The sequence below is a fragment of the Kogia breviceps genome, chromosome 6, assembly GCF_026419965.1.
Source record: "Kogia breviceps isolate mKogBre1 chromosome 6, mKogBre1 haplotype 1, whole genome shotgun sequence".
Lineage (NCBI taxonomy): Eukaryota > Metazoa > Chordata > Mammalia > Artiodactyla > Physeteridae > Kogia > Kogia breviceps.
The window spans coordinates 75,252,879-75,273,914 of NC_081315.1; positions in this window are offsets into that span (position 1 = coordinate 75,252,879).

Here is a 21,036-nt window from a genome sequence, read left to right on the forward strand (position 1 = left end):
TTCATCTCCATCCTCTCTGTGCCTCTCGGCCATGCTTTTCTCTCACACACTGTCTCCATCAGCTTGCGTTCTCAACTGCACATTCTTCCTTAAGTTTAACTTGGCACATGGCTGTAGCATCCATTTATCTAGCCTCAATATTTATTCCATATGATCTTTCAGTGCACATTAGCAGTCTCTGTAAATCTCAGGTGAAGATTCTCCCAAGAGGGAGAATCTGATTGGTTGCAGGCCACCCAGCAGCTGAGTAGGTCTGGGTCAGGCATCCACCCATGATGTGATCAGCAGTGCCTGAAGAAAGAAGGTGACCACTAGCTAGCTGTAGAAGATGAGGTACAAGAAGCCAGGAGGGAGTGTTGGACATGGCAGCAAGCAGATCAATGTGTCCTCTGCTCCTAAGTCTCCCAGAGCCCCTGAAAAACACAGCCCTGAAAGCTAGGGCTTCTGATGCCCAATCCAATGCCACATCCACTGGAATATTTATAGTGAGTATACCAAAAATAGAGTTTCTCCATCCAGAAATAGATCCACATATATGCTGTCATTTCATTTACAACAGAAGTGCCACCATACTGCAGTGGGAAAGGATGGCCTTTCCAATAAATAGTACTGGAGCAATTGGATATCCATATTGGGGGCAGAGAGGGGGAGGATAAACCTTGACCACTTCCTCATATCACACTTAAAAGCTAATTTGAGACATGTCATAGATATAAATGTGAAAGGTACAATGATAAAACTTCTAGAAGACACATAGGAGAATATTTTCTTGACTTATGCTAGGCAAAGATTTCTTCAACAGTACACAAAAAAGAACCAAATGTGACAGTTAAAAAAATTTGTTTGATAATTTGGGTCTCAATAAATTAAGAACTTCTGTTTTTCACCATCAAGATAGAAAATAGACAAGCCATAGAATGGGAGAAAATATTTGTAATACATAATATAATGAAGGACTCATATCAAGAATATATAAAGAACTCCTACAAATCAGTAAGAAAAAGACAATCAACCCAAAATAAAAATGGGTGAAAGGAAGGTACTTCTCAAGAAAAAATGTATTCAGTTGGCCTATAAGCTTATGAAAAGCTTAGTCAACATTATTATTCACCAAGGAAATGCAAATTAAAACCACAATGATCAGAAAGAGAAAGACAAATATCATATGATATCATTTATACATGAAATCTAAAAAATATTATACAAATGAACTTATTTACAAAGCAGAAACAGACTCACAGACTTAGAAAACACATTTATGGTTGCCAAAGGGGAAAGGGAGGATAAATTAGGACTTTGGGATTAACAGATACAAACTACTATAAATAAAATAAATAAGCAACAAGGTCCTACCGTATAACACAGGGAACTATATTCAGTATCTTGTAATAAACTATAATGGAAAAGAAAAAATAAAAACCACAATGAGTTACCACTATATACCCACCAGAATGGCTAAAATTAAAGACTGAGACACCAAGCACTGGTAAGGATATTGAACAACAGGAACTCTTACACATGGCTGATGGAATCTCAGCCATTTTAGATGACTGGCAAAACCACTGAAGTTAAACTTACACCTACCCTAGAAGACAGCAATTCCACTCTTGGGTATATAACGAAGACAAGGGAGTGCTTGTGGCAACTAAAAGATAAATGCCAATGTGTTCCTAGCAGTTTTATTTATAATGACCCAGTATTGAAGACAACCCACATGTCCATCAACTAGAGAATGGATCTATTCTGATATAGTCACATAAGGAGTGCTATACCCAATTTAAAAAAGAAAAATCTACTGATGCAGGCAACAACATGAATGAATCTCACAGCCATGTGGAGCAGAAGCTACACACAAAAGAGAAATAGTGTTCAATTCCATTGATATGAGGTCCATAAGGACGCAAAGCTGTGAATTGTGGTAAAAAATCATATTAGTGGTAAACTCCAGTAGAGGGCCAGGTATGGACAGAAAAGGGGTGAAGGAACTTTCTGAGGTGCTGTAGATTTTTGTATCTTGATCTGAATGGTAGTTACACGAGTGTATACATGTAAGTAAAAAGTACTGAGCTTTACACTTAGGATTGTACATTTTGTGCAATTTGATATTAACTTAAATTTTGTACCTCAATAAGAAAATACATAAATTCTAAGTAAAAGACAAAATGGTGGAAACAATGATTCTTCTCATTGTTTGTCTTTTCTAGACTGTGTTTGAATCCATAATGAAATAAGGGGGTAGAAATTAATAGTATTGATACAGTAATGAATCATGAATAGTCTTTAAAATAATGGTGGCATTGACAATCACATGTACAAAAATGCATATATTCTCTCATAGGGAAATGGAAAATACTGTTCCTTTTTCAATGTTCTGGGGTTTTAATTTTCTTTGCAATATACTAGCTTTAACAATTAAACACACAGCACACTCTCTACCCTTAAAACATTCTGGAAATCTGTTAGATCAGGAAAAGTGAAGCAAGGAAACAGTTTTTATCTTATCTAATCTGAAAAAGACAGACCAATTGGATTTCTATAAAGAATAGAAAGGAATTGTTAATGCTATCGATATATAGTTAGCCTTGTGTGCAATGCGCCTCTGGAGGGCAAAGCAACCATAATACAAACACTTCCCACACTTGGCCTCCTGCTTGTTAGGAAAACAGGAAACGTTGACATTAGGAAGATAAATCTTGCACGGAACGCTGCCCCAGACAAAAGGGCAATAGAAGCAGCCACCAGACTGAATGGGAGACAAGGGGTGTTGTATACATTGAGATAAAGTCTAGGAAGCATGAGGCTATATCTGAAAGCAATGTACAGAAAAGCAGAAATAAACTGAAGCAGATGGAAACACTTGGGTCTGAATGACAGCTTGCCTTCATCCTTAGTGCCCTCGTGCTGACCTCCCAGAAAATTAGATTTGTGTCTGAGGGAAAAGTCTGCATAAGTTTCCTTAGTCATAATTTATTTTTTTAATAGTATTAGATAAGAAAATAATAAGACTATAAAGAGGAAAAGAATAGAGTGGCAGGATGCAATAGAAAGAACTTTCCAAATATTTCCTGAAGGCCTTGTTCTACCATGAATGGGTTATATGGCCTTGTGTGAGTCCCCCAACTTTTCTGGACCTCAAGAGCCTTTGCTGCCCTAAAGTTTAGATCAAATCTGTAAAATGTCTCTGAAACAGAAACAATTCAGTTTGTGAATTGAAGGTGGTGGCTTGTCTCAATGGCCAATGATCACAACCTTCAACAGAGCTCATCAATATGAAGGAGAAGAGCAGATTCAACCTCACACTCTCTTCTAACACTTCTATATCTGACACTCTGCTCTTATCTTTTAACCTTTTTCTGCTTCTGGAATTTGTATTTAAAATCCTCAACCACAGTCACAAAACAGCATTTAAAAAAAAAATACAATTCCCCCAAACATGATCCATGGACAGCCAGCATCAAAAAACCACTGGGCAGGGAGGTGGGGGATGTGGTCCTCGTGAACCTGCAGATTCCTGGGCCTAGCCCCAGAGTTTCTGAGTCAGAATCTGTGGATATGGGGCCTGGCACTGTGTGCTTTTGACAAACATCCTGAGTGATTCTAAAACACAGTGAATTTGAGAACCATTTATGCAGCTTCCCAGCCTGAACAAAACTGAGGCTTCACCATTAAATTTTAACATCAACTGAAAAAAAAGACGGGAGGTGGGAGGTTAGAAGTTTAAATCACCATAGCTTTGGTTCTATAATATGGGGTATCATTTTTTTAAAGTGTTCTTTATGTGTTCAAGGCTCACCCGAGGATCTGGTTAAAACACAGATTCTGGAAAAAAAAAAAAAAAAAAAAAACCACAAATTCTGATTCAGTGGATCTAAGGTGGGTCGTCGTGTTCTACAGTTCCCACAAGCTCCTGGGTGATGCTGGTGCTGCTGATTCATGGACCACACTTTGAGCAGGAAGGGTGTAGAACTTTGAGATCCGCTCTGGAGCTGTGCACCCATCTCATAACTAAGGGATCTGGTCTCTGGCATTCTGTTAACCAGTAAAGCCTCTTGTCAACATGTCTGCATCTGGAACGTTATGGTAGTTGACTTGGGAACAGCCCTTTCAGGTGTTGACAGTATTCTAAAAATAGTGATTAGCATTTGAGAGTTATCAGTTTTGGCTTCATGTCCCACTTTCACCACCTATTCCTTGTGTATGACGTTGGGCAGAAAACTTAATAACCTGTGCCTCAGTTTCTTCATTTGTAAAATGGGTACACTCCTGATGCCTAATCCTCTGAGCTGTTGGGAGAATCAGATGAGAAGAAAAGTAAAAACACTCTGAGCTACAAAGTGCAGCATCAGTATGGATGATGGAGAACTCCATCAGGCTCCAAAGTTCAACTTTCCAGTTGTGGGACTTTGAATGAATCCCATAATCTCTTGGGGCTTTGGTTTCTTCATCTGTACAATAAACCTGTCTCGAGAAGTTGTTAGGAGAATTAAATCAGATACTGTGCAATGCAAGGCATGTAATATATTTGTTAAATGTCAGTTAAGATAATGTGTATTATTGTTTATTTCACTACTACAGGTATTTTAGTGCAGTCTATTTTTTAAAGAAAATATGTAATGCATTCATTAATCAGATTAATGAATCCTTGCTCCTAACGTGATAACCTTCCCTGGGTTTACCTAATATCTAAACTCAATTAAAACATGAATCTCCTTATCATCTCACACCAGTCAGAATGGCCATCATCAAAAAATCTACAAACAATAAATTCTGGAGAGGGTGTGGAGAAAAGGTAACCCTCTTGCACTGTTGCTGGGAATGTAAATTGATGCAGCCACTATGGAGAACAGTATGGAAATTCCTTAAAAAACTAAAAATAGAACTACCATATGACTCAGCAATCCCACTACTGGGCATATACCCTGAGAAAACCATAATTCAAAAAGAGTCATGTACCACAATGTTCATTGCAGCTCTATTTACAATAGCCAGGACATGGAAGCAACCTAGGTGTCCATCAACAGATGAATGGATAAAGAAGATGTGGCACATATATACAATGGAATATTACTCAGCCATAAAGAGGAATGAAACTGAGTTACTTGTAGTGAGGTGGATGGACCTAGAGACTGTCATACAGAGTGAAGTAAGTCAGAAAGAGAAAAACAAATACCATATGCTAAAACATATATAGGGAATCTTAAAAAAAAAAGAAAAGAAAAGAAAATGGTCAGAAGAACCTAGGGACAAGATGGGAATAAAGATGCAGATCTACTAGAGAATGGACTTGAGGATATGGGGAGCGGGAAGGGTAAGCTGGGACAAAGTGAGAGAGTGGCATGGACATATATACGCTACCAAATGTAAAATAGATAGCTAGTGGGAAGCAGCCGCATAGCACAGGGAGATCAGCTCGGTGCTTTGTGACCACCTAGAGGGGTGGGATAGGGAGGGTGGGAGGGAGGGAGACGCAAGAGGGAGGAGATATGAGGACATATGTATATGTATAACTGATGCACTTTGTTATAAAGCAGAAACTGACACACCATTGTAAAGCAATTATACTCTAATAAAGATGTTAAAAAAAGACAAAAACAAAAAAAAACACACAAAAAATGAATCTCCTGAAAAAGACCATTAAGAGGGATCAATGACGGGAATTTGGGCAGAGGCGGTATTAAATTAAAATGAGGCCTTACAGGTGGGACCCTAATCCAATATGATTGGTGTCCTTATAAGAAGAAGAGATACCAGTGGTGCATGCACAGAAGGACAGCCATGTGAGGGCACATAGAGAAGACTGCCCTCTGAAAGCTAAGGAGAGAGGTCTCGGCAGATACCAATATTGTTGACACCTTGATCTTGGACTTCCAGCCTCGAGAACTGTGAGAAAATAAATTGTGCTCTTTAAGCCACCCAGTCTGTGGGATTTTGTTATAGCAGCCCTAGTAAACTAATACAGGAAGGAAACACTTGGGCAAAAGAAGCTTTTGTCGTGCACAAACCACACCTCACAAATATGCTGCTGTTTTTCAGCAGTGTCCCCATTCCACATAATTTTTGCTATGTTCAGTAAAAATATTTAATGCGCAGCTAACGTGTCATCTTCATACTCTCACATGAGTGTGAACTCTATGAATATGGAGGGAGAAATCTTGGCCAGTCCTCTGTATGAGTTTTGATTCATACTCGGATCTCCCTTCCTGTAGCAGGTGTGAGGCTCCCACAGAGAAGGCACACACGGGGGTCTCTCCATTACCTGGCAGGCCTGGGGTGTAACGGTCCCTCAAAGACGTCCACGTCCTAATCCCTATAAATATGGTAAAAGGGATCTTGCAGGTGTGATTAATTTAGGATCTGGAAACAGGGAGATTATCCAGGTGGGCACAATGACATCCTAGGTGTCCTTAAAAGAGGGGAGCAGAAGGGTCTGAGTGAGGAGGAGGAGATGTGATGATGGAGGCAAAAATTAGGAGTCGTGTGAAAAAGGGGCCACGAGCCAAGGGATGCAGGCAATTTAAGCAAGTTGAGAAGAGCCAAGCAAACAGATTCTTCCCTGAAGCCTCTGGAAAGAACACAACCGTGCCAACACCTTGATTTTAGACTTCTAAACCCCAGACCTGGGGTCTGGGTTTACTGGGTTTACTCTCTAATTGAGAGTAAAAATGAGACGGGGGAGAGCCAGTATAATTTTGCTTCTTCAATCAGAAAAGACCTCGAGGAGAAGGCAGTGTTTCACGGTGATGTGTAACAGCACACATGCCTCGTGCAAGTGCAGTCGGGGGGGACTCTTCCCTTGGGGAGAGTTTCCAAGGAAGGAGGAGAGGCAGGGTGAGGTGGGAGGTGCTTGGAGAGTAACCTCAGGCATCACTGTCTTTTTCTCCTTCAAGACTGCTGGTCCTCCAACTGTCCAGACTTCACATCCTGGGACAGTGCCAGCCATGGGACCACACGACTCAGTCAGCCTTTTTATTTAGTCCTTGAGCACAGACCTAAGATCCCTCCCTGCCCCACCCCCAACTTATAGTCTCAATCTTCCATTTGCTTTAAATAGCTGTCAAGGATTGCACAAAGAAGACTCTTCTCAGAGTGTAACTGCTGACCCCCACGCTGAAATGCCCCAGTTCCTATTGTCTGTGAATGAAGAACTTCAGGTAAATCTGGATGGTCGGATTTGAGGAATCTGAGGAGAACTGAAATAGGGGGGAAAATACCTTACATTTTCCTCCTCTTGGTAGCATTCTCATTATTCCAGTGATGTGGACAGCTACACTTATCTGCAAAGTTCCAGAGTCTGACCCCTGAATGTCAGGGGTGACCCTCACTTTACTGTTTAAACACCAGACTCTGTTTTCTAGTAAAATCCAGGGTTCCAAGGGTATAAGTTCCTACCATGCTCCAAGCACTGCTATAGGAACCATAGGTTCCTAATATTCAAGACGGATGTATTTGTTAAGGGAATTCTAAACCATGTAACAAACTCAAGCATGTGCAATGGCTCAAACATGACGGATGTTGATTTCTCGTTCACATACAATTCACAGTGGGCATTGCTCCCAAGTGGATGCCTCATCCAAGCAGAAATTTGAGGACCCAGTCTTCTTCATCTCGTGGCTCTGACAGGTTTAGCACGAGGCTTTCCAGGTCTCTGTGGAGCATGGAGGATGGCCTGTAGGGGCCTAGAGGACAGAGCAACTAATTCCATTGGGGGAGTGGTTTAACCATGTTAAATAAGAAAAACCAGAACCGTGTTGGATAATCATGATATTATTAGGTATCCTTTTCTTGCTTCTTGAACTTGATGTTTATGCTCCCAATGTTTTACTGTTAAGTATCTGTGGAGATGTCCCCTTTCTCCCACATTCAGAGAGTATCTCTGTAACCCTAGGTTTGCTTTTGAAGCAGATCCCTTGAATGGGGACCAGAGATGACTGGTTATGGGAGACAGCATGTGAGGCAAACAGGCAACAGACAGGAGGCTGGTTCCTTCTTCCCAGGTGCGCTCAGGAGGACCAAGACCAAGGCCGTGGTAGGCACTGGGCCAGGACTGGAGCCAGGAAACATCTGTGGATCCCAGGGCTTGGAGAGGGGGTATGAGGGACTGTGGGTATCTTTATAGCTTCTACCTTGGGAGAGTTACCCCAAGTGTGCTTGGGAAGAAAGGAGGTGAGATGTATTAGAGGAGGAGGATGGCAGGCTCTGGTTGGGGACCGGCAGGACATCTAAGGTGACATAGTAAATAGTTGGAAATATAAATCCAGAACTCAGATAAAGAATCAAGGCTGGGCAGAGAGTGACATCAATGTATGTATTGTGTGGGCAGGTAGCAGTGAAAGTTGTGGCAAGTAGAGAATGAAGTTGTTGGGGGGTTTTTTGGGTCGGGGGGGGTTCTGTTTGTTTTTTGGCTGGCGGGATCTTAGTTCCCCGACCAGGGATTGAACCCCGGGCCCTGGAAGTGAAAGTACCCAGTCCTAACCACTGGACTGCCAGGGAATTCCTGGAAGCTGTTATTTGGAGTGTGTTAGAGACACACAAAAAGGAAAGGTGTCCCTTAAGGGTCGACCTCTTGAAGATCAACACATTCCAGCATCTGGGAGGAAGGGAAGACAGGAGATCAGGCAAGGCAACAAGATAACCCATCTCTAGGCCAGCGCGGGTACAAAATGACCTTCCTCGGGCCAGAATTCATTCCGGACTCAGCTGTTCTGCTGTCCTGTGGTTCTTATTCTTCTCTGGAGTTTGTGTGGCTTTCCCTTGATTCCAAAGGGGCCTGGCCAAGAGCTTGAGATTATGTTTTCCTTATTTCCATATACATACTAGCAAAACCCGCCTTACTTGAAGTAACACAGGTAAGTGTACTCCTTTGCGTTCTTTACTACCAAGGAGTGGCGTGTGTGTGTGTTTGTAGAGTGTGTCCTGTGTTGGGAAGATGAGGTGAGAAGTGAAAAGGCATAGAGGGCAGCAAAGCGGTGCTGAGATTGGGAGGACTGGGAGGTGATAGGGTAGGAGAGTCTGGCCAACGGAGTGACAGAAATGGACAAACTCATCATTCCGGCTTCTTGACACAATTGTCTGGCACCAGAGCCGTGACTTCCAGTGTCCCTCAGATTCCCTTTCTCTTAAATATATCACATAGGCAGAGAAGAGGGTACATATCCCTTCTATTTACATTACTGATCCATCATTGTATTTACTCAGAAAGTCAGCTCATCTTCTTCTAAAGAGCTGCTTTGTAGACCATATCGGTCAGGACTCCTGCTCAAAGGGGGAAGAAGCCCAGTTTGGACCAACCTCTGGCTTCTCCTGGCCTGTCAGTCACCTTCCCATGGACCTGCTGTCTCCTTGGGGCTGGGACAATGAGAGGGCGGCTCCTGCATCCACATTCTTGCAGCTTCACTGGCCCAGACCACAGAGACACTTAGAGTGAGTGCTGTAACCGGAATGGAGTTGTCCTATTTGCATCACACGTGCGAGCCTTGAAAAAGGTATGGGGCAGACCAGGCAAGCACGATAGGGGAGTTGCTGGGATCCACACACTCACAGAGTGTCTGCCACATGAGTCATGGGCCTGGCTCTGGATGTGACCACCCCACTGTAGACTTGCAGCTCCACTCTATCCCAGTAGGAGGCAGCATTGCCTCTCCCTGTCTGCTCAGCCCGGGCCTCTCCACAGGCTGTGATTCCAGGGTTCCGTCTCAGCAGGAATGGAATTGGAAAAGAAGATTTTATCTTCAGAAAACTCTCTCACCCCTCAAATGTCAAGACTCTCCAAGAGTAATCTAGATTTCCCTCCTCCTTTTAAGGTTTCAAATTTTTAAATGGAATCATAAAACAGAAGGAGCCTTTGGAATTATATCACTTCCAACACTCTGGTTTAAAGATGAAGAAATAGAAAAAATAAAGAAATAGAAATACATGAAGAGAGGCAAAGAGATTCAAATATATATTTTAGTATTTGGTAGCAAATTGCTAAGTCATCTGAACCAAACATAAAGCAATCAAGGAGAGAGAAAAATAGCTAAATGAGGTATCGGTTCTCAGTTTCTAGAAGGTAGGAACTAAACTTTTAATAGAAAGACAACTTATAAAAAACACCCAAGTAACCTTGAAGAAGAAACACTTGTACAATAATTTGGACAAGCACTGTGCACTAGAAATATCATTTGAGCCACAAAGGTTAAGTCATAGACATAATTTTAAAGTGGCTGCCAGAAAATTTTTGAAAGGTAAAAAGAAACAGGTGAAATTAATTTTAATAATACTTTAATATTTAACCCACATATCAAATATATTATTTTACCATGTAATCAATAAAACATTATGAATGTGATCTTTCGCATTTTTTTTCTGTACTAAGTCTTTGAAAGCTGGTGTGTATTTTACTCTCAGAGCACCTCTCAGTTTGGACCACTCACATTTCAAATACTCAGTAGCCATGTGCTGGCGGTTCCTATATTGGACTGTACGGGATTGAACACCAGGTTCATTCCAGACCTTGCAAAGCCTTCAGGACACACTCTACAGACACCTGTGCTCACCCAGAGCCCTTCTGAGAAATGTTTTACCCAAATGGAATATAATGGACTGATAACCTTTGATCAAAAGGAGCTTTCTGTTTCAAAATAACCTATTTTTAACTCCACCTCTCCTCCTCAGATAAAGTCCAGAAGGACACATGATAATCTCATCCTTGTTATTCTTCAACAGTGAGCTAGAGTGGACACGGTCAGGTCAACGTCCACGGGAGTTGGATGGAAGAGGCTGTCCTGCTCTCTCCCAGAGGGACGCCACACTCCATGCCGCAGGAGGGATTCACACGCTATCAGCAAGCCTGCTGAGAACAAATGTGCTGAAAACACCAGGGGCAACTTTCACAGAGCCGCCCTTTCTTTATAGGGGCTGATGGGAGAGGGAGATGCCATCAGAATGTGTTATGAGGACAAACAGAACACCTCGGGCAGATTGCTCCTTTTGACAAAAGCCAAATAAGCAAAATAGCTTTCAGGATTTCCAGACACTTTCACATGCTCAGGAATGGATAGTGGTTCCAAACCCAGTGTCAAAATGGAGAAGAGTCAAGGCCAACCTGGATGCCAGCAAGGAGTGGGTTAAGAGGCCCCCGAGCCCTGCCTTCTCCAGTGGGGATGGGGGTGCATGTCAGTGTCTTTTGGGGGGAGTGGGCGGTTTGCACTCTGCTCTCCTCAGCAGACTTGGAGGTTTGTTGTTATTGTTGCCTGGCACGGTCACAGGGCCCAGGTCTGAGCACCCCCTAACCTTCTCCCGTAGAGGCGGCTGCATTTCTGTCATCCTTGCAGTGGCCTCTGAGATTGAGGGTTTCTCACCAACCAGTGAGCAGAGCTTCAGGCAACCTTGACCTGGGCTCATCCTCACTGCACTGAAGTAAAATGAACATCTGTCCTGAAAGGAGGCAGAGTCTTCCCTTTATAGGGAGTGCGCCCGCCCTCCCCCAGAAGACTGCGATGAGGGTATTTGTCATTCAGAGCCTCTCAGTCTTTTGTTCTAAAAATAATGACTGACAGCTACTGACCACTAGCTACATTCCACACTGGTTTCTTATAGTAACTCATTTAATGCCCTTTCTTTTTTTTTTTTAAGTTTTCATCTGTTTATTCAAACAAGATGTGTCTAGGAGTTTAAAATACACTGGACACCATTATCCTTTGTAATGCAGAGAGCCATTTAAAATGAGTTCAACTTCACCATATTTTAAGAGTGAAGCCCTACCTGTATTCCTAGACTGCAAACAATGGGAACTGAAGTCTCAGAGGGAACACATTAGGGATCATACATAATAGACAAGACTCTTAAATTGTCTTATTCGCTTTATACAATCAATGCATACTTAAGCAAAACTGAATTCCCTATTAAGCAAACATTTTTGCATAAGCTGCTTTCTCTTTATCTTTCTGTGCCTTTATCTTTTGCGTGACTTTCAGCAATTCTGCCTGGATAGCTGCAAAATAAATATGTAATATGAGTTATTTCTCAAAACATCCAAAAAATTAGGCTGACCAGTAAACTGATGCTTTAGTATGATAAAAAATGATATAACTCTTTGAAGAGTAACTGAGCCCTATTAACAGAGTATTTTACTTGGAGAAAGCGACCACACAAACATAAAAACCACAGAGCACAATTTTAGAAGACTGTCCACCGAGGGAACTAACTGAATTACACACAGATGCACCTTCTCCCTTCCATCAGAGGGGAGACCCCACTGAAGTGCCTCCCCAAAGACCTATTTCCACATCTAGACCTAGAATCACCATTTGTACTTGGTTTATTTGAAAAACAGTAATGCCCTTTCTAATAATACTAATTCCAACTCAATCTAAGTGCATTACGTACTGCTAGGGCTGCTGTAACAATGTACCACAGACTGGACAGACTAAACAACAGGGATTTGTCTTCTCATTGTTCTGAAGGCTAGAAGTCCAAGATCAATGTGTTGGAAGGCCTGATTCCTCCTAAGCGTTTGGTTTTTTTGTTTGTTTGTTTTGTTTTGTTTTTGGATTTTAAAAAATCTTTTTAGATATTTTATTTACTCTGATAGCTAAAAACTTACTTTCCACCCACTATTTTTCATATTTTTAGCTCCTAAAAATGTAATATATAAGATTATTTTATCTTCAAGTGTATTTTTTTAACATCTTCATTAGAGTATAATTGCTTTACAATGGTGTGTTAGTTTCTGCTTTATGACAAAGTGAATCAGCTATACCTATACATATGTCCCCAAATTTCTTCCCTCTTGCGTCTCCCTCCCACCCTCCCTATCCCACCCCTCTAGGTGGTCACAAAGCACTGAGCTGATCTCCCTGTGCTATGCAGCTGCTTCCCACTAGCTATCTATTTTACATTTGGTAGCATATATATGTCCATGCCACTCTCTCACTTTGTCCCAGCTTACCCTTCCCGCTCCCCATATCCTCAAGTCCATTCTCTAGTAGGTTTGCATCTTTATTCCCATCTTGTTCCTAGGTTCTTCTGACCATTTTCTTTTCTTTTTTTTTTTTTTTTTAAGATTCCACATATATGTGTTAGCATACGGTATTTGTTTTTCTCTTTCTGCCTTACTTCACTCTGTATGACAGTCTCTAGGTCCATCCACCTCACTACAAGTAACTCAGTTTCATTCCTTTTTATGGCTGAGTAATATTCCATTGTATATATGTGCCACATCTTCTTTATCTATTCACCTGTCAATGGACACCTAGGTTGCTTCCATGTCCTGGCTATTGTAAATAGAGCTGCAATGAACATTGTGGTACATGACGTTTTTTGAATTATGATTTTCTCCGGGTATATGCCCAGTAGTGGGATTGCTGGGGTTTGAGAGTCAGTTCCATGCCTGTCCCCCAGTTTCTGGATGTTTGCTGGCAATCTCTGGTGTTCCTTAGCTTGTAGAAGCATCACACCATTGTCTGCCTTCATCTTCACATGCCATTGTCCCTGTGTATATCTGTGTCCAAACTTCCCCTTTTTATAAGGACACCAGTCATCCTAGATTAGGGCCCACCCTAAGGACCTCATCTTAACTAATTACATCTACAATGACACTATTTCCTAATAAGGTCAATTTCTGAGGTACTAGGGGTTAGGACTTCAACATATCTTATTTAGGTGCACAATCCAACCTATAACTCATACATTAACTCATTTAGTCTTCTCAACTGCCCTCTGAGACATGTTCTTTGATAGTTTCTCCCCCGTTTGCAGGGGAGGGCACCCGAAGCACAGAGAGAGGAAATGACTTGCCAAGGTCACATGATAAGTGTAAGTCTGCTGTACAGCCCTGAGATAAGTACTGTTATTACCATCTTGAACTTAACACCTGAGGGAAAAAAAGCATGCAAGGGTCACAAATCCCACCTCGGGTTACAGCTAGTCATTGGTAGAGCTGGAACTTGAAACCACTGCTGCTTGGCTCCAGTATCCAAGTTGTTGAGCACTCAGCTATACAACTTCTCTAAAATAAAATAAGACGTCCCAGAACTCAGGAAAGGTTAGCTTGCCATTTCACACTTTCCAAAGTCTGAACAATGTTTTGGTGTGGGTGGTTATATATCATATTAGTGCTTGGAAAGGAACCGTGATGATATTTTGTACCAGTGGAAGCAGGTGAGTATCAGAAAAGGGTAAAGGGACCTTGGAGGTTTGCAAGTGCTTGAGCCCCTATCCCAGGACTGCCCTGAACCACCCCAGGCTCTGCCATGGAACAGGAAGAGGATGGACAGGGCCATTCTGGGCTGCTTTGGTTAAAATAAAAGTGGGACGGGGAGTAAAAGGGTTCGGGCTGCTGAAAGAGTCCCACAGATCTTCCCTTATTCCTTCTTCATTCCTGGAAGAAAGCGGGTCTCACCTTACTCACTTATGAAGAAATGGGAGAGCCTGGCTCCTGAGCAAGCAAGCCCGTCTTGCTTTGAGTCATACTGTAATGAATTTTCTCTAAAAAATAAGTGAAGAGACACAGAAACTAGGAGTTGAGAGCTGAGTCTCATTAATATCACAGTTGGGGTCCACATGACCCTCAGGACTGGCTGTTCAACTCCTTGAATTCTGAAAGGAATCCATTGAATTCCCCTTGCCCAACATGGCTACTTGTAATTGTTAGTGAAGAGAGCTTGAGTTGTCTTTTCAGTACGCTTGGCTTGAGTCCTGTATACTCATAAAAGTCCTATCACTACCTTTCATTTCATTGATTCTAAAAGATCATCTCCCAATTTAAAGAAGTGTCCTTTATTTAGTTCTTACAAATGCGACACCACACTCTAAATAGTAGTGTCTAAAATAAATCAAATTTAATTACACTCTTAGTGTAAAAGCTCCCCAAGGGCATTGATTTCATCTGTTTTGTTTACTTCTGTATCCTGAGCACCTAGCAAAATGCCTATTACTTAGTAGTATTCAATAATAATAATAATAATGAACAAAGAGCTATGTATAAATATTTTCTCCCATTTTAAACATGTGGTAACTTTCTATATATACTGTTCTGCATGTTACTTTTTTTTCTTGAAACTTATTCATATACATTAGAGATTATCAACAGAGGGGCAGGAGGCAGGATTCATTTAATGAAAGAGTTCTAAGCAGAAAAAAGCAACTCTCCATCCATGCATTAGAGTACTAATCCCAGGAAGCAGCCATCATCCAGCAAGAATTAAACCCGCTGGGCAGGGCATGCCTGGTATGTGGCAGAGCCCCTCTTTGTTCTGTTTTTAACTGAGATGGCCCACACAATAGCCTACATACAGCCTACAGAACCAGTTAAATTTTTAAATGTCTATTTTACCCTGTGGAATACTTTTATCTTCCTACTAAGCTAAACATGAGTGACTTACACATTATAGGCACTCAAACGTGTAGGGGGTGCATGAAAAGTTAAAGTCTACTAAAAAGTAGCTTATATTAATTTTTTTAAGTTAAGGTGATTAAAACAACAATGAGATACCACTACGCACTTACTAGAGTGGACAAAATCCTGAACATGGACAACACCAAGTGCTGATGAGGATGAGGAGCAATAGGGAACTCTCATTCATTGCTGGTAGGAATGCAGAACAGTACAGCCACTTTGGAAGACAGCTTTGCATTATAAAACTAAACATATTCTTACCATACAATCCATCAATCGTACTTCTGGTATTTACCCAAAGGAGATGAAAACTTATGTAAAACCTTCACACAGATGTCTATATCAACTTTATTCATAATTGCCAGAACTTGAAAGCCCCCAAGATGCCCTTCAGTAGGTGAATGGATAAATAAACTGTGTTACATCCAGATAAGGGAATATTATTCAGCACTAAAACGAAATGAGCTATCAAGCCATGGAAAGGCATAGAAGAAACTTAAATGCATATTTCTAAGTGAGAGAAGCCAATGTGAAAAGGCTACATACTATATGATTCCAACTATTTGACATTTTGGAAAAGGCAATGCTATAGAGACAATAAAAAGGTGAGTGGTTGCCAGGGGTTGTGGTGGAAGGGATGAGCAGGGGAATGCATAGGCAGAGCACAGAGTGTTTTTAGGGCAATAATAAAACCACTCCATCTGATACTATAATGGTGAATATGTGGAATTATATATTTGTCAAAACCACAGAATGCACAGCTATGGACTTTGCATGGTAATGATGTGTCTATGTGTGTTTATCAATTATAACACACATACCACTGTGGTGGGGGATGCAGACAATGGGGGAGGCTCTGCATGTGTGTGGCAGGAGGTATGTGGGAAATCTCTGTACCTTCTGCTCACTTCTGCTGTGAACTTAAAGCTGCTGCAAAAAATAAAACCTTTTTAAAAAATCAACACATTTAAATTTGTTTTTAATGAGGTAGCCTTTGCAATAACATTGGGGTTCAGCACAATAGGCAACTTGTAAAATCATTTAGGTGATTTGTCCCCAGTGCCCACCTATCCATCAACTTCATGACCTAGGGCCACATTTTTCTTTCTGCAGAAGTGTACCACTTCTGTAAGAATCAGCTAATGCAAGAGCTCCATTCCCAGATGGCAGGGTCAAAGTTTTCTTTCATGTCCAAGGACATCTTGGTTGCTTCCAAGTTTTGGCAATTACAGTATTGTAGGATGTAAAGTAGGATATAGGCAGAAGTCTTGGAATCTAGAAGTGGCCACAGTGTGAGATGAATGGGTCATCAGAGATCAAAGGGGACCCCTTATTGGGGTTATTCTTATCATAGACTTGAGTTTCTTCAGAGCACTTACATCACCTCCTGAAATGTTCATGCCCATTAGTTTATTTATTCTCCATCTCCTCCCACTGGAATGTATGCCCCATGAGAGCAGGACTTTCACCTTTCTTGTTCACAGCTGTATCTCCAGTGCCTAAAATAAGTCCTGGCCTGTGGTAGATGCTCAATGGTTATTTGTTGAATACATGAATAAATAAAACAAAATGAAGGTGACTTTCGGCTTCATACCATTCCTGGTGTTTAGGAGTCATTTATTTTGGAAATACTTCTGGAAATTACCTAAGAAAGCTTTTTCCATACAGACAAGAGGGTCATTGAGAAGGAAACAGCCACCTGGGGTTCAGTGGAAAACTCTCTCTTAAAATGTAAAGTTTGATTTCAGGGCCTCCTGCCTCTGAGCATAGGGGTAGCAGGTGAAGGTCCTGTGCTGATGTCTTCAAAGATGTACAGATGTGACATAGCTACATAATATTGCCTGAGAAAGACCTTGGAAGCAGAGGAGGGAGGGGAAGAAATGGAGTTGCTGTCTCCAAGCTGAACCTGGACCTGGTCACCTTTTTTGAGCAAAGAGCCCTGGGATGTGAAGAAAAGGAGACAACAATCATACACACAGGTAGGTTATTACAGACTGTTGAGGAGAGTTCCCTGTTCTATCAGCCGTGTGGCTGACAGGGTCTTGGTGCTCCGGTCAGGTGTCAGGCCTGAGCCTCTGAGGTGGGAGAGCCGAGTTTAGGATATTGGTCCACCAGAGACCTCCTGGCTCCATGTAATATCAGTTGGTGAAATCTCTCCCAGAGATCTCCATCTCAATGCTAAGACCCAGCTCCACTCAACGACCAGCAAGCTACAGTGCTGGACACCCTATGCCAAAAAACTAGCAAGACAGGAACACAACACCACCCATTAGCAGAGAGGCTGTCTAAAATCATAATAAGTTCACAGACACCCCAAAACAAACACCGGACATGGTCCTGCTGACTACAAAGACAAGATCCAGCCTCACCCACCAGAACACAGGCACCAGTCTCCTCCACCAGGAAGCGTACACAACCCACTGAACCAATCTTACCCACTGGGGGCAGACACCAAAAACAACAGGAACTATGAACCTGCAGCCTGCGAAAAGGAGACCCCAAACACAGTAAGTTAAGCAAAATGAGAAGACAGAGAAATACACAGCAGATGAAGGAGCAAGGTAAAACCCCACCAGACCAAACAACTGAAGAGGAAATAGGCAGTCTACCTGAAAAATAATTCAGAGTAATGATAGTAAAGATGATCCAAAATATTGGAAATAGAATGGAGAAAATACAAGAAATATTTAACAAGGACCTAGAAGAACTAAAGAGGAAACAATGATGAACAACACAATAAATGAAATTAAAAATCCTCTAGAAGGAATCAATAGCTGTATAGCTAAGGCAGAAGAACGTAAGTGACCTGGAAGATAAAATAGTGGAAATAACTACCATAGAGCAGAATAAAGACAAAAGAATGAAAAGATTTGAGGACAGTCTCAGACACCTCTGAGACAATATTAAATACACCAACATTCAAATTATAGGGGTATGAGAAGAAGAAGAGAAAAAGAAAGGTACTAAGAGAATATTTGAAGAGATTATAGTGGAAAACTTCCCTAATATGGTAAAATGAAATAGTTAATCCAGTCCAGGAAGCACAGAGACTCCCATACAGGATAAATCCAAGGAGAAACATGCCAAGACACATATTAATCAAACTATCAAAAATTAAATACAAAGAAAACATATTAAAAGCAGCAAGGGAAAAACAACAAATAACACACAAGGGAATCCCCATAAGGTTGACAGCTGATCTTTCAGCAGAAACTCTGCAAGCCAGAAGGGAGTGGCAGGACATATTTAAAGTGATAAAAGGGAAAAACCTACAACCAAGATTACTCTACCCAGCAAGGATCTCATTCAGATTCAACAGAGAAATTAAAACCTTTACAGACAAGAAAAAGTTAAGAGAATTCAGCACCACCAAACCAGCTTTACAACAATTGGTAAAGGAACTTCTCTAGGCAGGAAATACAACGGAACGAAAAGACCTACAATAACAAACCCAAAACAATTAAGAAAATGATAATAGGAACATACATATTGATAACTACCTTAAATGTAAATGGATTAAGTGCTCCAACCAAAAGACATAGACTGGCTGAATGGATGTAAAAACAAGACCCGTATATATGCTGTCTACAAGAGATCCACTTCAGACCTAGGGACACATACAGACTGAAAGTGAGGGGTTGGAAGAAGATATTCCATGCAAATGGAAATCAAAAGAAAGCTGGAGTAGCAATTCTCACATCAGACAAAATAGACTTTATATTTTTTAATTTTTTTTGCGGTACGCTGGCCTCTCACTGTTGTGGCCTCTCCCATTGAGGAGCACAGGCTCCAGACACTCATGCTCAACGGCCATGGCTCATGGGCCTAGCCGCTCCGCGGCATGTGGGATCTTCCCGGACCGGGGCACAAACCTGCGTCCCCTGCATTGGCAGGTGGACTCTCAACCACTGCGCCACCAGGGAAGCCCCAAAATAGACTTTAAAATAAGGACTATTACAAGAGACAAAGAAGGACACTACATAATGATCAAGGCATCACCCAAGAAGAAGATACAACAATTGTAAATATTTATGCACCCAACATAGGAATACCTCAATATATAAGGCAAATACTAACAGCCATAAAAGGGGAAATCGACAGTAACACAATCATAGTACGGGACTTTAACACCCCACTTTCACCAATGGACACATCATCCAAAATGAAAATAAATAAGGAAACAAAAACATTAAATGATACATTAAACAAGATGGACTTAATTGATATATATAGGACGTTCCATCCAAAAACAACAGAATATACATTTTTCTCAAGTGCTCATGGAACATTCTCCAGAATAGATTATATCTTGGGTCACAAATCAAGGCTTGGTAAATCTGAGAAAATTGAAATTTTATCAAGTATCTTTTCTGACCATAATGCTATGAGACTAGACATCAACTCCAGGGAAAAAAAACTGTAAAAAATACAAATACATGGAGGATAAACAATACCTACTAAATAACCAAGACATCACTGAAGAAATCAAAGAAGAAATCAAATAATATCTAGAAACAAATGACAATGAAAACACGATGACCCAAAACCTTTGGGATGCAGCAAAAGCAGTTCTAAGAAGGAAGTTTATAGCAATTCAATCTCACCTCAGGAAACAAGAAAAATCTCAAATAAACAACCTAGCCCATCGACAGATGAATGGATAAAGAAGATGTAGTACATATATACATATATATGTATATATATGTACATATATACAATGGAATATTACTCAGTCATAAAAAGGAACAAAATTGGGTCATTTGTAGAGGCGTGGATGGATATAGGGACTGTCATACTTCATACAGAGTGAAGTAAGTCAGAAAGAGAAAAACAAATATCGTATATTAACGCATATATGTGGAACCTAGAAAAATGGTACAGATGAACCGGTTTGCAGGGCAGAAATAGGGACACAGATGTAGAGAACAAATGTATGGACACCAAGGGGGGAAACTGGTGGGGGAGTGGTGGTGGTGGGATGAAATGGGAGATTGGGATTGACATATATACATTAATATGTATAAAATAGGTAACTAATAAGAACCTGCTATATAAGAAAATAAATTAAATTAATTAATTAATTAATTAATTAAATAGAAAAAAACCACAACCTGACCTTATACCTAAAGCAATTAGAGAAAGAAGAACAAAAAAATACCCAAAGTTAGCAGAAGGAAATAAATCATAAATATCAGATCAGAAATGAATGAAAAAGAAATGAAGGAAACAGTAGCAAAGATTAATGAAACTAAAATCTGGTTCTTTGAGAAGGCAAACAAAATTGGTCAACCATTAGCTAGACTCATCAAGAAAAAAAGGGAGAAGACTCAAATCAATAGAATTAGAAATGAAAAAGGAGAAGTAACAACTGACACTGCAGAAATACAGAGGATCATGAGAGATTACTACAAGCAACTATATGCCAATAAAATGTACAACCTGGAAGAAATGGACAAATTCTTAGAAAAGCACAACCTTCTGAGACTGAACCAGGAAGAAATAGAAAATATAAACAGACCAATCACAAACACTGAAATTGAAACTGATTAAAAATCTTCCAACAAACAAAAGCCCAGGACCAGATGCCTTCACAGGCAAATTCTATCAAACATTTAGAGAAGAGGTAACACCTATCCTTCTCCAACTCTTCCAAAATATAG